The sequence below is a fragment of the Rosa chinensis genome, chromosome 6 (assembly GCF_002994745.2).
Source record: "Rosa chinensis cultivar Old Blush chromosome 6, RchiOBHm-V2, whole genome shotgun sequence".
Classification (NCBI taxonomy): domain Eukaryota; kingdom Viridiplantae; phylum Streptophyta; class Magnoliopsida; order Rosales; family Rosaceae; genus Rosa; species Rosa chinensis.
Window position 1 is genome coordinate 53,055,400 of NC_037093.1, and position 16,797 is coordinate 53,072,196.

Below are 16,797 nucleotides of genomic sequence, written 5' to 3' on the forward strand. Positions count from 1 at the left end.
TTTCTTTTGGCCTTGTTGGAGGAAAGGAAAACTCCAAAGAGAGAAAAACAAATTAAAGGGATGAGAAAACCCACCACATCCAGATGAGATCTCTTTAGATACTTGGGTTTTTCTCCCAAAGACTCAAACTTTAACCCCACTTTTGCACTCTGAAAAATTTGGACTAACAAGGGCACTCTCCTTTTGTACACAACTAAGCATGAGAGTGAGCTGAACTAGAGCTTGTTCATGTACAATAGGTGGCAGCTAGCACAGACTAATAATGATAATTCATATACTGGAAAAAATAAATAAAAAGTAAAATTTGGGCATTCAAAAATCCCGTGAAGGTGATGATGATGAATAGAGGATGGTGATGACGATGGGTTATTCGATCTAGCTAGCTCCAAGTCGTTGTCTAGTGTACTCTATCTAGGCCATGGATTGCTTGTCTGAGCAACTCTGCAACCGCAATACCAACAGATATCTCTCTCTCTCTCTCTCTCTCTCTCAAACCATGCAATCCAACATGGACAATAATATGATGTTGTTTACACCTTTCTCTTGTGAAAATACCAGACAGAACAATATTGTACTATAATCAATAGAACTGCTTAACAATAAAATCACTCTATCAAGGAGGACACAGAAATTGCTAACGCAGTGTAAACCTCTCCACTGAGGAAACTTCACTGCGTGGCTTTTGACGTAGCCAACACCAAAAATCAATCCAATATGAAGCAAATGAGTTTACAGTATACAAGTAGTGTTGTTCATAACAAACACATTCATTTAGCAACAAATGCTAACTTGATTTATAACTGATCTAACTTTTTACTTAATCATCAATCTATCAACACGAGCCAATTAAACAATCTTCCTTGATCTCAACATCTCCTTGATCTTGAGTATGAATTCTGAACGTGAGAGATTATGCAATAGAATGTATGAAACAAGCATAGAGAGTTTTTCAGAAACTAATTTGAACAAAAAACGAGTAGTTCAAGAGAGGACAATTTTATGCATAAAAACTCTACTTCTAACTACAGTTTCAAAACCTTTTATAAGGGAGGAAGACTCCCCCTCAATCAAATCTCTTTTTGCACCACAGAATAAGATCTGTAAGTAAGGTTTTAAAATTGAATTCAATTCTTTCTATCTCTGTGTAAATCCGATCTCTACTTGATATGCATGCCGAAAACCTTTTAATGAGGATAAGCATATCAGATCAATTTATCCAATAGGCAAATCAATTTAATTCATGCACAATGATATGAAATGAATCCTACCATTAACTCAAGATCAGTGATAGTGATTCTCCTTGATTTTCTCTTGGTGATCCGATCTTGCAGTCTTCTTTGATTTTTCTTCAAGCCTCTGAACAGGTAGGAGAGATACTCTCCTAGTGTTTTGCATCTTCTGATTTCCTTGTGGCTTTGGGAAAGTCATGTGTTGAATAAGGATAGTCCAATGTACTTACAATCTCCCCCTTTGGGCATTCCCATTCAACACATGACTTTTTCAAGTTTGAAACCCTGCATGTTAGATTTTACAGAAAACGACAGATAGCAAAGAAGTGCTTCTTGGATCAGGAATCAGTTTCCATCCTTTTCCAGATCCAAGTTGCCAAAAAATAAATTTCACATGATATAGTAATAATAAGCATCCCAAATAGTTTGTGCTTATGCACTTACAACCCAAAAAGCAAAAATAAATATTGTCCAACAGAAATTAAAATGCAGAAACATAAATAACAAAAAAAAGAAAAAGTTGTTCACTTCTCCCCCTTTGAATGGGAAGGCCCAACGAACTCCTCCATAAGCTTGGTTACATTGTCCTGAAACTCCTCGCTGTCCATTGAATCCGAGATCTCCTCCTGTGCGACTTCCTCCGGGACTGCGGTGGATGGACCGGGAGCGTCAAACCCGGGAGGGTGTTGCTGCATGGTCCGGATCTCCTAAGTGAGGTTGGTCAGGGCATGATGAGTACGAACCAGAAGAAAGTGCATGTCGTCCATGTCGGTAGTGAGGCATGCAATCTGCCAGTCAGCCACAAGAATCGAGTCACGAAGGCTGTCCAGAGAGACAGGAGGAGGAGGAGGAGGAGGTGCACCAGAAGGAGATGAGCGAAGAGGAGGACTCCTGCTGCGTTCACGGTGCATGCCAGGATGGAGGATGCCGGCTCGGTTAGCGGCCTGGCGACCCTCCTCGGGAGGAGGAAGACGCCGGTGTCCACCAATGCGAGAGGTGATCTTTGAGCGAACCATGATGAGAGAGTTTGGAAAAACCTGCACACTTAGACAAACCAGAGTGAAATTCGAGAGAGACTGGAGAGGCTTTATATATTGAACCAGTAGGGTTAGAGAAAATCAAGGGACACGCCGGTTGGGCTAGCGTCTCCAAGGGGTAGAGAAATTATGACAAGTTATTCGTCCAATAAATACGCATGCAAATAAAATCTCCCCCTCAAGTTAGGCTTAATCAGTAAGGAAAGGATGTGAAACCAGATGGCAATCAAAGAAGAAAACGAAGAGACAAATAGATTCCCATAATCAGCAATTATATCACACAATCGTTTACTTTGCTAAGTATCAAGGCAATGAATGCAGTTGTCATATCGAAAAGAGAAAATATAGCATAGTTGAAACACAAAGAGCACTAATCAATTAATGAAAGGAACATATGTCAAGGTATCAACCACGATGTATTCCATCAACAATTAGAATTAGTACTCATTATTAGACATGAAAGAGTAAACCGGTGAAGAAAGTGAGTATGAGCAGTACATGGGGCTTAGAAGCATGTTCAGTGAAAGAGAGAATAAGTGAAGAAGAAGAACTTCACACATAAACTGAGCTCAGGAGATCTCCTAGGAGAAGTAGGAAACATTGTTCCCAGATACTTATTTTAGTTGAGTCATAGACTTCTTTATTTTGTAAACAAGAACTCATGTAACAAGACCCGTCTTAGAAACTCCCAGATCAGATGATCTTAGGGTACTAAGCATAACAAGGATGCTCCAAGAAGAGAGTCTCGAGTTGTTGTTTGAATTTTCACAATTTACGTACAAAAGTCACCTACCAACTCGTTTCTTGCAAACCTTGGAAAGTTCACCACAACCAAGGCCTGATTACTTTGAGTGAAGGGATACATATATCCATTCTCGTTTCTTACAAATCCTTGAAAGTTCACCACAACAAGGACCTGATTACTTTGAGAAGAGGGAATGAACCATCTGAGCATATTAGGCATGCCGCCTACTTCACCTATTCTCCCTTGACAAAGAACACGAAACATGCCACCACATAAAGCTATAAGTGAAGTGCATAGCAGAGTTACGTGATTCAGTGACTAAACATGAGTACACAATTTATTTGTCCAGAATAAGGCATGGCAATAAAGGATACATAGCTGTATATATGTGCATTTCACTAGTGATAGTGGTCAAAGGATACTAAGATCACAATTTTCTCAATCAACAGTGGACAGACATTCTTGTGCCTTAATGCTTAGAGCATATCCCTAGTGCATTTCTCAACATCTCAAACCTAGCAGTGTCAAGAGGCTTAGTGAACAGATCAGCAAGTTGACTTTCAGTGGGCACAAAACTTAATTCGAGTAAATCTTGTTCAACTAAATCCCGAATGAAATGATATCGAAGATCTATGTGCTTAGTTCTAGAGTGTTGAACATGATTTTTGGTGATGTTAATAGCACTTGTGTTATCACAAAAGATGGACAACTTACCTTGAGGAATGCCGTAATCCTTGAGCATTTGTTTCATCCAGAGCATTTGAGTGCAGCAGCGACATATTCAGCTTCAGCACTAGATAGAGAAATGCAATTTTGTTTCTTGCTGTGCCAAGCAACAAGATTGTTCCCAATGAAGAAACAGCCTCCAGAAGTGCTTTTTCTATCCTTTAAGTTTCCTCCCCAGTCAGCATCAGAATACCCTGCAATTTCCACGTTAGTGTCAAAGGTGTAGAAAATGCCACAGTTAACTGTACCTGAAATATATCAGATGATTCTTTTGACAGCTTCCAAGTGTGATTCTTTGGGATTTGCTTGAAATCGAGCACACACTCCCACACTGTATGAAATATCAGGTCGACTGGCAGTGAGATACAACAAGCTTCCAATCATGCTTCTATAAAGAGTGGAATCGATTGATTTTCCATTTAGATCCTCGCTCAGCTTTGTAGTGGTGCTCATGGGATTGTTAACCACTTTCTTGGATTCAAGACCAAATTTCTTGATGAGATTCTCAGCATATTTGGTTTGAGAGAGAAAAATACCTGCATCAAGTTACTTTACTTGCAGTCCAAGGAAAAAGGTTAGCTCACCACACATGCTCATTTCAAATTCACTTTCCATGACAGATTGAAATTCATTGACAAGATATTTAGATGTAGAGCCAAAGACAATGTCATCAACATACACCTGAGCTATGATAAGATCATTTTTCACATGTTTTACAAATAATGTTTTATCAATTGATCCTCTTGTGTACCCTTTTCCCACCAGATGAGAGGAAAGCCTTTCATACCAGGCTCGTGGAGCCTGCTTCAATCCATACAAGGCTTTCTTGAGTCTATAAACATGATTTAGATTATGTGGATCTTTGAAACCTTGAGGTTGTTCCACATAGACTTCTTCCTGCAACACCCCATTCAGAAAGGCAGTTTTGACATCCATTTGAAACAGTTTGAACCTTAGGTGACACGCAACAGACAAAAGTACTCTTACTGATTCTAATCTTGCAACAGGGGCAAAGGTTTCATCAAAATCAAGACCTTCAACCTGTGAATAACCCTGTGCCACTAACCTAGCTTTGTTTCTGATTACATTCCCTTTTTCATCACTTTTATTTCTGAAGATCCACTTAGTGCCTATTACATTACAGTTTCTAGGTCTTGGTACCAAGTACCACACATCATTCCTAGTGAATTGATTTAATTCTTCCTGCATAGCATTAATCCAGTCATCATCTAGTAGGGCTTCCTTGATATTCTTTGGTTCAATTAGGGAAACAAACCCACACTGAGATATGACATTCATTGTGATTTGATTTTCTGTGATAAAACAAAGTAAGGCGTTACCTCGACTTACCTCATCTACACTTACCTGTGGAGCAACTTGGCGGCTTCTTGTTTTGAGACCATCTGAGATTTGTCCAATAATATCTTAACGAGAGTGATCTTTTTGGACTTGCTTGAACCCTCTTTTCATTTGAGGAGCTGGCTCGAAGATGTTTTCAGCATTCTCTTCCTGTTCATCAGTAGCTGATGTGTCTTCTGAGTTCTCGATCTCTCAATATATAGCAAGGGCTTCCAAACACACGAAGGTGGCTTATGTTTGGTTTCTTACCTTTCCACAGCTCATAAGCTATTTGGTCAGTTCCATGTCTCAAAAAGACTCTATTGATGGTGTAACAAGCAGTACTGATTGCCTCAGCCCAGAAATTCGAGCTTAGACCAGCAAAATGCAGCATTACTCTTGCCATGTCTAACAACACTCTATTTTTGCGCTCAACTATTCCATTTTGCTGTGGAGTGATAGGGGCTGAAAATTCATGGGAAACACCTAACTCATGGAAGTAGTTAGCAAAAGCAGCATTTTTAAATTCAGTTCCATTATCAGACCTTACTCTTACCAAGCACATATTTGTGGACTGTTTTTCAATTATCATTCTCTGGTTTAAACCCTTAAATGATTCAAAAGTTTCAGCTTTGTCTTTTAGGAAATTAGCCCAAGTGTACCTGGAGAAGTCATCAACTATCACAAGCATCTATTTCTTACCTCCAATGCTCTCTGTTTGAGATGGTCCCATAAGGTCCATATGCAGCAGTTCCAATACTCTTGTGGTAGTAGCAGAGTTTATTGTTTTATGAGGAGATCTGGTTTGCTTTCCAGTTTTGCATCCTCCACATATCTTGTCGGTCTTACCACTTAGTGCTGGTAGACCTCTGACACACTGCTTGGTGGATAATTTGAGTAGATCCTGATAGTTTACATGTCCCAATCTTCTGTGCCAAATTTCGAAGGTCTCTTTGGCAGATCTTACAGACAAGCAAGCCTGTACATTTAGAGGTTCATTAGATTGAATGTGATAACAATTATCTAATGATCTCTTACCTCCCATAATATTTTCACCCTTTTTATCAAGGACCACACATCTTTGCTTGTTGAACCAAACATCCTCATAATCATCAGCCAAATGACTGACACTTATTAGATTGGCAGTTAAACCGTCAACATACAAAACATTTTTTAGATTAGGAATTCCAGGAGTATTGACTGTTCCTCGTGCAAGAATTTTGGCTTTCCTTCCATCACCAAAGGTAACTGAACCAGTAGTGCTTTCATCTTCGAACGAGGTGAACCAAGCTTTATCCCCAGTCATGTGTCTGGAGCAACCACTGTCCACATACCAGAAATCCTTTCGCTTATCTGCCAATGTAGTGAGTGCTACCAGGCAGGTTGCCTCAATATGTGTTGGAGGATTATCTGTACTTACATTTTCCATGAGACATATATCATTAATAGAGTTAGTAGAATCAGTGTGATTAGACTGATGATTATTCAAATTCTTTCTAATCCAGACAGGTTTATCTCTAGTTTGCATGTTTGCCTTAGTGATCAAGCTAGCCAATTTATTGATAAGCTCTTTCTGCTCTTTAAGTTCACAATGCAAAGATTTTACAGACAACTCTTCCTCACCAGATGGGATTGATTTATGTCTCTCATTACATCTAGGTCTAATATGTCCCAGTTTACCACAGAAATGACATGTAGGAATAAAAGGCTTAAAAGTTGAGTACCTGTTATGATAAGTTGGAATCCTCTGATTCATCCTTACCTGAGTGATATTCTGAGAAGGTTTTGGTTCCTTGTCAACCCTTGTGATAGTGTCCTTGATGACCTTGGTGATTGGATCACTTTTCTCTACTTCTGGATTGGATTCTCTTACAAAGCGTGTACCTTTGGAGCTTTCTCCAGAATATCCAAGTCCGAATGTATCATGGTAGGCTTTTCCAGAGCTGAATAACCTAGATGCACTTCCATAACTTATCTCAAACTTTGTGAACTTCTCTTGAGTGGACTTCAGTTCTTCCTACAATGATTCATTTTCATTTAGCAGGTTTAAGTTTAAAGCATGTTGTCCTTTTACCTCAAGTTCAAGAATCTTGATTTTGTTTTTCAGTTCAACACATTCTATCTTCCAAGTCTGGGGACTTTTGTCACTCTGTGAGTTATGTAGCTCGTCTGTGAGCTTGTTTCTTTCTTGTTGCCAAGTGTTTTGAGAAGTCCTCCACATAAGCTCCAACTTCTCATTCTTAGCCTTTAGCATCGCAATTTCATCTTCCAAACCTGCCATTTTGAGTAATGTGGTTTTTGATGCTTTATAGAGTTGTTTGCAGCGGACCGTAGTCTCGTCATCTGAGAATCCTTCATCACTTTCAGACTCGAGTGAAAGAGATGACACGAAGGCTACATTTTCGACTTCTTGATGTTCATCATCACTCCATATCGAGAGAAGGGATTTGTTGTTGCTATTTCCATGCTTCCTGTTACCACAATCAGTAGAAATATGGCCATAGCCACCACATTCATAGCATTTTATTTTTCCAGACTTATTTGCTCTAAAATTCCCTTTAACGTTGTTATCATTGTTGACAAAATTTTTCTTGGGAGCATTGAAATTTTGAGAAGAGGACTTATTTCTAAGGAACTTTTTGAACTCTTTAGTCAGCAGAGCAAGATCAAGTGATTCATCTTCCTCTTCTGTTCCTTTCACAGCCTTGAAGGCCACACCTTTGGATTTCTTTTCAGGTTTTAGCCTTAGTTCATAAGTTTTTAGATTTCCAATGAGTTCATCCAAAGGGTATTCATCAATGTCAAAAGAATCCTCAATACTAGTGACTTTAGAGTGAAACTTTTCGGGTAAGGCTCTAAGAATTTTCTTGACAACCTTATCTTCATCAAAAGGGGCACCTAGACTACGACATTGACCTATAATCTTTAGAATTCTACCATGGAAGTCATCCACAGTTTCATCATCTCCCATGGTCATAGTTTCAAATTCATAGATCAGACCTTATAGTTTTTGTGCACGTACCTTTTTGTTTCCTTCATATGTAGTCTGTAGCAGATCCCAAGCTTGTTTTGCAGTGTCGCAGTGACTAATCCTCAGCTTTTCACGTTCAGAGAGAGCAGTGAAAATGCTATTTTTTGCTTTGAAATCAGCTTGAAGATCGCATATCTCCACATCAGTCCAGTCCTTTCGTGGCTTAGGAATGGAGACTGATGAACCCTCACCTTTAGCTGGAATTATAGGTGTCTTCCAGCCATTTTCCACAATGTTCCATACATGTTCATCTTGCGCATACAAGTATGATTTCATGTATATCTTCCATTGAGTGTACTTTTCACATCCTCCATCAAACCATGGAGGACTATTAACAGATCCACCCGCAGCCCTATCTCGATATTGTTCCATCGTCCCTGCGATCTACTAGAAAAATCTAGAACCTGCTCTGATGCCAAATGAAAATACCAGACAGAACAATATTGTACTATAATCAATAGAACTGCTTAACAATAAAATCACTCTATCAAGGAGGACACAGAAATTGCTAACGCAGTGTAAACCTCTCCACTGAGGAAACTTCACTGCGTGGCTTTTGACGTAGCCAACACAAAAAATCAATCCAATATGAAACAAATGAGTTTACAGTATACAAGTAGTGTTGTTCATAACAAACACATTCATTTAGCAACAAATGCTAACTTGATTTATAACTTATCTAACTTTTTACTTAATCATCAATCTATCAACACGAGCCAATTAAACAATCTTCCTTGATCTCAACGTCTCCTTGATCTTGAGTATGAATTCTGAACGTGAGAGATTATGCAATAGAATGTATGAAACGAGCCGAGAGAGTTTTTCAGAAACTGATTTGAACAAAAAACGAGTAGTTCAAGAGAGGACAATTTTATGCATAAAACTCTACTTCTAACTGCAGTTTCAAAACCTTTTATAAGGGAGGAAGACTCCCCCTCAATCAAATCTCTTTTTGCACCACAGAATAAGATCTGTAAGTAAGGTTTTAAAACTGAATTCAATTCTTTCTATCTCTGTGTAAATCCGATCTCTACTTGATATGCATGCCGAAAACCTTTTAATGAGGATAAGCATATCAGATCAATTTATCCAATAGGCAAATCAATTTAATTCATGCACAATGATATGAAATGAATCCTACCATTAACTCAAGATCAGTGATAGTGATTCTCCTTGATTTTCTCTTGGTGATCTGATCTTGCAGTCTTCTTTGATTTTTCTTCAAGCCTCCGAACAGGTAGGAGAGATACTCTCCTACTGTTTTGCATCTTCTAATTTCCTTGTGGGTTTGGGAAAGTCATGTGTTGAATAGGGATAGTCCAATGTACTTACATCTTGTGTTTGAAATTTTCCTCACTATCCAATGACCCTCTCCTTTTGTGTATATTTGTTTTGCAGTTAGAGAGCGACAGGAGAAATGAAGAGGATATTTCAGAGCTGCTTATTTTGTAGCTAGCTTAAGCGAAGCTTATAGTCTGTACAGAGAGAGGTAGAGAGAGAAAGTCATGATTGTAGTGGCAGACTAAGGTAGAGTACAGATGGTGGCAAGTTGGAAATATTTATTTATGGAATAAAAATACATAGAAAAACGCAAGCAGTATAGGTAATAAGGAAAAGGCTAGTAGGGAAACCAAGGAAAAGCTACAAATTCTGAGATGAGGAGGAAGCTAAGGGTCAGCTAAAGCAAAGACTAGGAAGAAGGCCAAATGATCCAAATCCACTCAATTTCAGTAATTTTTTGCTCTCTTTTTTAATTAAGTACTTTTCTTTTCAAATGTGACGTTGGCACTTTCTGTCTTTTCCTTTGTTCTACTGTAATAAAACACCCAAACCCTAAAAGGACCTCGATTTGATTTGAATATGGAATGGTATTAAAAGGAGGGATTGCTTTGCTTATGGACTTACCGGAAGACTTAGGAGAATGAGAAGCTTAAAAAGCTTTGTCAAGGGTGGTAAAAAGGCAAAGTAGATTATAACATATATCATGGACCGACGCAATTGAGGTCTCTACTTTTTTTCTAATACCCCACTAGAATATATGATTGATCCATTGATTGACCACCAACATTTGTATACAATATTATACTTAAAATTAGAAATGAATAATTAGGCTATGATCCAAGAATTTTGAGCAATGCTTATCGTCAAAACTTGTGTATTTTGACTATTGCTATTTTTCCCTGACTACATTACTGATCACGTACATTATATTATATATCAATTTAGACAATTCTCCAGCATTGTCTCTTTGATGCAATAGTGATTTGATGTCGTGACATTACTCTCTCAGCTTTTGTAAACTTATGATCACTTTTTTAATGGCATTGCATTGGTGTTTTGCAGTGGTAATGTTAGTTAAGATGTTTTTTTCCCTGAAATTCATAGGAGCATTTTAAAGCTCCATCTCATCTCATAATATCAGTGAGATACTGAGATTTAAACATATGATTTCTACAGTATCGGTGAAAATTTTTCTATGCACTGACTGTGCAAGTAACCCAGCGCCTATTAAATGATCTCAACCATTGATATTTATAGTTAACATTTTTTTTAATAACCAAAAAGTCAACTTGATGTTATCCAGCCATCTATTCATGTTGGTGCAAGTGCTCTAAATTCTCCCGTATTATCGATTGTTTCAACTTTCAAATAACTTCAAACCACAACCCACGGACAATAAATATAAAATTTCTAATAAGTTCTCAACTAATGTAACTAGTTTTCTTTTTAGAACTAGTGTAACTAATTATATATTATTATTATTATTATTATTATTTTGAGTAAAAGCATCATAGAGATTTTCATTAATATAAAGGTAAGGCCAGAATGACCATTACTGCATTACATATCCTTCCGCTACCATCTACAGATAGACAAGAAGTTGTCGTGAAGAAACATCACGGTGATACATAAGATATGATCATTCATTCGCAAGCCTCCACACTATGAAGGAACATAGTAAATAAGCAACCCTAAAGGTAAAATTCACAGCTGCACAAAAAAGTGCCTAGCTACCTAAAAACAATAAGAAATAGAAAGAAAGTAAAAAAAACTAACAAATAGGAGCCGTAAAGGACAACCCAATCCAAGGCCTAACAGATAGGCCAAAACCCATCCAAATCTCCACAGCCTGCCTCCACGTCGCACGCCCACCAGATATGCCGCCACGACTCGTCGAAGACGTCACCACCATCCAGCTTCAAGAAAAACAAAACCTCCATTAAGCACCACCAGAGGACAAAGACTGCCCTGCAACCGAAACAGGAACAAGTCTCAGCGTCCATGCCACCCTCAAGAAAGGTTTCCGCATAGCCACCGTCGCCGCCGCCCATGCCTTTCCTGAAAACAGCGCATACGACTAGCCATAGAGCTGCCTCAATCTGAATAGGTCTAAACCACCATCGTTAAAACCTCAAGGAGAGCAATTCCGTAAGTCCAATCATCGCCCGTCTGCAACATCACAACGACGACGACGCAACACACCTGAGTGCCGTCGGACGAGAGCTGAGGATGCCGCGCCGCCGCAAGTTTGGTTTGTGAGAGAGAGAGAGAGAGAGAGAGAGAGAGAGAGAGAGAGAGAGAGAGAGAGAGAGAGAGAGAGAGAGAGAGAGAGAGAGATAGATAGAGAGATTTTAGGCTAGTCCATGGTCGAGTTTTTAGGTTAATGTAACTAATTAATTAGTTGTGTGCAAATAGCATTTTTCATATATTCTCATAAAATCATGTTATTTATTGTTGAACCTATATAATAATTAGGGCTGTAAATAGGCTCGATACAGCTCGTGTTCGACTCGTATTCGGCTCGATTTTAGCTTGTTCTGCTCGTGTTCGTAAGATAAATGAGCCGATTATGAGCTCAATATTAGGCTCGACAAAAAAACAAGCCGAGCTTGAACAATGATATATTCGGCTCGTCTAGCTCATGAGTAGCTCGACTGTATTAAAACTCGACGTTTGTTAAAACTCGACTCATGAAAATTTATAGTATAAAAAAAATATATAATTTTTCTGATCTCAAATCTTTAATTCTTTTTATTACATTCCTTTTCAATTGGAAGAGAATCTGAGAATTTAAATAAAATATATTACAATAAAGTCAAAAGGGATTTGTGTGATGGTTAGACATCAAATTTTGGATTATTATTTTAAATTTTCTTTCTTCCTTTTTTATTTTTTTAAATTTAAAGTCAAATGAACCCAGCCGAGCCTATTTAAGCTCGATCTTGTCCAATGAATCAAGCCGAGCCGAGCCTAGCTCGGGCTTAAAAAAAAATATTCAAGCCGAGCCGAGCTTGAGTATGGAGAAAAAAAATTCAAGCTTTAGCCCGGTTCGAGCTCGATAAAAAACAAATGAGCCGAACATGATCACCCTAGTATTCGCTCCGGCTCGGCTCATTTACACCCCTAATAATAATCGAAACCATACAATGATTTTTGGGTGACTAGCCTAATTAATAATTTAGCTTCTCTATCTGCATGCAATTATTCTATCGAGTTGGCATGCCTTGATGAATTATTTGGAGCTAGAATGTTGATTTATCAATTCTTGTGTGCCATAATATAGTTGAGGATTTCTTCTCCCTTTTTGTCTCTCTTTCTTTGGTTATTATTATTATTATTCTCTCCAGTTCCTATCTAGTATATAGTGAAAGTGCCCAACCCAAAACCCCACCAAGGCCCTCAATTCCTCTTCTTTTCTCTTTTTTCTTAACCATCTTTATTCCAAACCCAAATCTAAAGTCACAAACAAATTGTCCATTTTGTCCCCTTCCTTACCCAAATTGGCGAATACCCTTTGCTTCTAATTATGTAATATACATGGTTTAAAATGTCATTGTGAAGGATTCTCTTCCTTTTGAAGCCATGCGTGGCCTAAGCCTGCATATTGGCAGATTGGCAGCAACCATGCAATCCAGACCAATCTCTTAAGCCGTAGGCATGTAGGACATGTATAGGACCCTTGATGGTGAGCTACATGGTCATCTTAATTTGGTTTTGCTCTTCTAAATCATCGATCTTTTTTGGAATCCTATGTGGGTTTCTTTTGATCTAAATCTTTCGAATATGCGGGGCTTTCTAGCGAGATTCATCTTTCTTTTTCTTTTGTGATAAGATGAGATTTAGGCTTCATTGATCATTTTGCTTTAAAGCAAACAAGTGCAATGTATATTGATATATGGCTCAAGAAAGCAATGTTGGGTAGAAACCGTAGAATCAAGAAGACAATATTCTTGGTAAAGTCAGTATTTCCCAATATTGGCGGACGACCAAGTTAACTTCAAATTGTTTTAGACAATGTTTACACGTATGTACCAACTTTTTATATCTCAAATAGTATGTTTCATGTTGTTCTTGGGGACCTCATTTATTTATAGGAAGTGTTCAACAAATCTTGAACAAACTAGTAAGCATGCAGACCTCTTAATCTGTTTAGAATATGGCTCTTTTATCGTTTATTTTTAACAACAGAGGAAAAATTTCTAGATTGTCCACTGAATAGTAGGGCAAAATAGAAGCATGGAGTTCATCTATGTCTGTCAGTTTCAATGCTTTGTATTTTGATCTTTTAGCTAGGTTTGAGTTGTTGTAGGGGTGGCTCTCTGTATGTAGCCTCTTGTTTGTATTCTACCATAGAAACCTAAAAAGGAATAGGCCAAAATGTCCTGTTTTGCTTTAGTTGATATTTAATTAAAGAGAAATTATTTAGTTGTTTCTTGTTTTGTTCCATAAACTTAGATAAGATATTTGAATAGAGAGATTCTCTAGGGACATATTAGCTTAGATATCATCTGATCGACAGAGTTGAGTGACCCCAATTTGGCAAGTTGAGAAACCCAAGTAACTCGTATCAAGAAAAGAAAATATTACTCTTCCAAGTTACTCGATCATAAGCTTATTGTATCTGCATATGGGATTCACCAGCCCCATGTATTTGTCTCTTTATTTTGGAGTTTGATGCTTTAGCTGTCGTTAATGATTTAGCTAAAGATGATTTAGATTGGTCTGTAGAGAGCATGCTATTAGAAGAGGTGAAATCATTGTTTCATCTCGTCACCTTTATTGCCCACGAAAATGTAATCAGGCAGCGCACTTCTTAGCTAAAAATGCGCTTTTGTTTCCTGCATTTCGTGTTTGGTTTGAGGACGTGCCACAACAGCTGTCCCATGTACTTTTAATTGATGTACTTATCTAAATTGCTTATGAATGCAATTCCTTCTTTCTTCTAAAAAAGAAAAATATATCAAGGACACGTCTGATGGATTGTTCTTGCTGAACATTGAATCTAATTGGAAGCTTATCATTATAACTCTGTTCGTGTTCTGTTGTACATGCAGAGAGCTCGAAAGAGAGAGAGAGGGAGAGGTAAGCAAGAATATTGATGAATGGTAATGACAGAAACCAGCATGTGGGCCATGGGTCTTATTCACGGGTTCTTCTATTCCCAGATTCTTATATTATATTCATAATTTCACATGTAAGTTTTGGCTGTGAGGGCACAAGCAAAAGGAGGGCATGCATATAGTTTAGAAATACAGAGGAGGAAGACCTATCTGTCTATCTTGTTCCTCTCCATTTCCTTCATTTCCTGTTAATGATACATTCCAGTTCAAGCTTAAAGAAAGCCTGAACCTTATTTCCCTATAACCAACCCAGTCAAGACCTTACTACAATTTACAATTTTTCCTATAACCAACCCAACCTTACCAACCTTATTTAGCGGACTATATAGTTAATAGTAAGAAGGGATACTTATTGCCAACAAAAAGAGAGAGAGAGAGAGAGAGAGAGAGAGGACACAATATATAGTTCATGCTCTGCCTCTAATATCACCAGAAAAAAAAAAATTGTTGTAAAAGGAGGCTCACAAGCTGTGTGGTGGGCTTCAAAACTATGGGTCAGTCTCTTTGGTAACCGTGGGCTTCAATGCAAGTCTCTCTCAAATTTGTTAGGAAGAACCATGTATGGTGTTGGCGAAGAAAGAAGGCCTAGAGACGAAGAAGGGATGTTCTTGGTGGATTGCTCACATACCCTTTCAATTTTTCTTTTTCTTTTACTCAATTGCCCTTTGATTCAAGTCTTATGAATTTTTCATATGGAAAGCATGGAATATGAATTTGATGATGCTGTAAGAAATTAGTTTGGTGAACTGCGGATGCAAAACAGAAAAAATTAGTAATTTGACGATGGGCATTTTTTTTGGGTCAGTTCAGTTTAATTAGAAGCAAAGGGCAATTGCATTTTTTTTGGGTCAGTTTGGTAATGTTAAATTAGCAATTTAATTTTTTTCTTCTAATTATATATTTGTAGAAGGAAGAAATAACCACCCAAAATGTCATGGTTTTCTTTTCAATTTATATGAATTTGGATTACCAAATCATCAAAATTGCCAAGCTTTCAGTTTGAACCTTAACTCAACCTCATACTTGATCTGCTGGGTCCCAATTCAATCATGAATCAGAATAAAATAACATGTATTAATGATTATGCAAGTGAATCCTGGTTACAGAGCATGGGCTGAACAAGAATGAAGATTGAAACTTGTTGATCAATCTTTATGGCTTTTTATGCAATTGAAAAACTTGTTAAAATAATTGAGAACCTTGAGTGGGTTGAACAAAAGAAAGGGAGAGAGAGAGAGAGAGAGAGAGAGAGAGAGAGAGAGAGAGAGAGAGAGAGAGAGAGAGAGAGAGAGAGAGAGAGAGAGAGAGAGAGAGAGGAGTTTCGCTTTACTCTGTTCTCCTCAGATTAAACACGACTCTTTGAGCCGGTCATTGTTTTGTTTTTTTTTTCATACTATAAGAAGGGTAAAATAGGAAATAAAATTGTACAAAAATTATGAGAGGTCTAAATAGCAAATTGGGAGGTATGAATAGAACCACCCAATTTGAATTTAAAAACTTTCAAAAAATATAGGAGGTTCAAATAACATTTTAGGAGATAGGTATGAATAGAACTCTCCATCTTCATTTCTTTTCAAAGAAAGAAAGAAGATTTAGACCGGTTAGGTTTTATTTTGATTATTATTTTGTGTTTTTAAAAATTAAAAATCTTATTTTGACTGGAAAAACTAAAAGAAAAATCCTTTTTTTTTTTTTTGGCAATCCATGAGACCATGACCAGTTAAGAAGATTTGAATTGGCATATACATATTTCTTACTAGTTTATTTAAGGGGAATATTATAAACACACTCAGCTGAGTGTGTGCCCACACTCAACTATGTGACAGTTTTTCATTTGATAAAAAGATTAAAAACAGCCAACACATTCTGTCTCTTCATATTGGCTAACAGACACTCATTTGAGTGTGTATATAGCATTCCTCTTCACTTATGGCACGTTTACTAACTTGGAATCGGAATAAATCATGAATCAGAGATAGCTGTAATGTGAGAAGAGAGGAATCGGTATGGGAATATTTTAATTCCAGAACAATTTTTAGGTTCACCTCTAGGGTGAATGAGCATATTCACCCCCGTTGTCGATTAACATATTTTTACTTAATAAATTTATAATCTAACGGTCTATATCTTAAACTATCCTTTAAAGATCATCGCTGTAAAAAATTAATCGAATCGGAAATCGTTTAATTATCTAATTAAATCAAACAAATGGATGGTTCTAACAACACTTACTACTACTATGATGAACCATCCATGTATTTCATAGAAATAAATAACTAAAAGGTCTTCA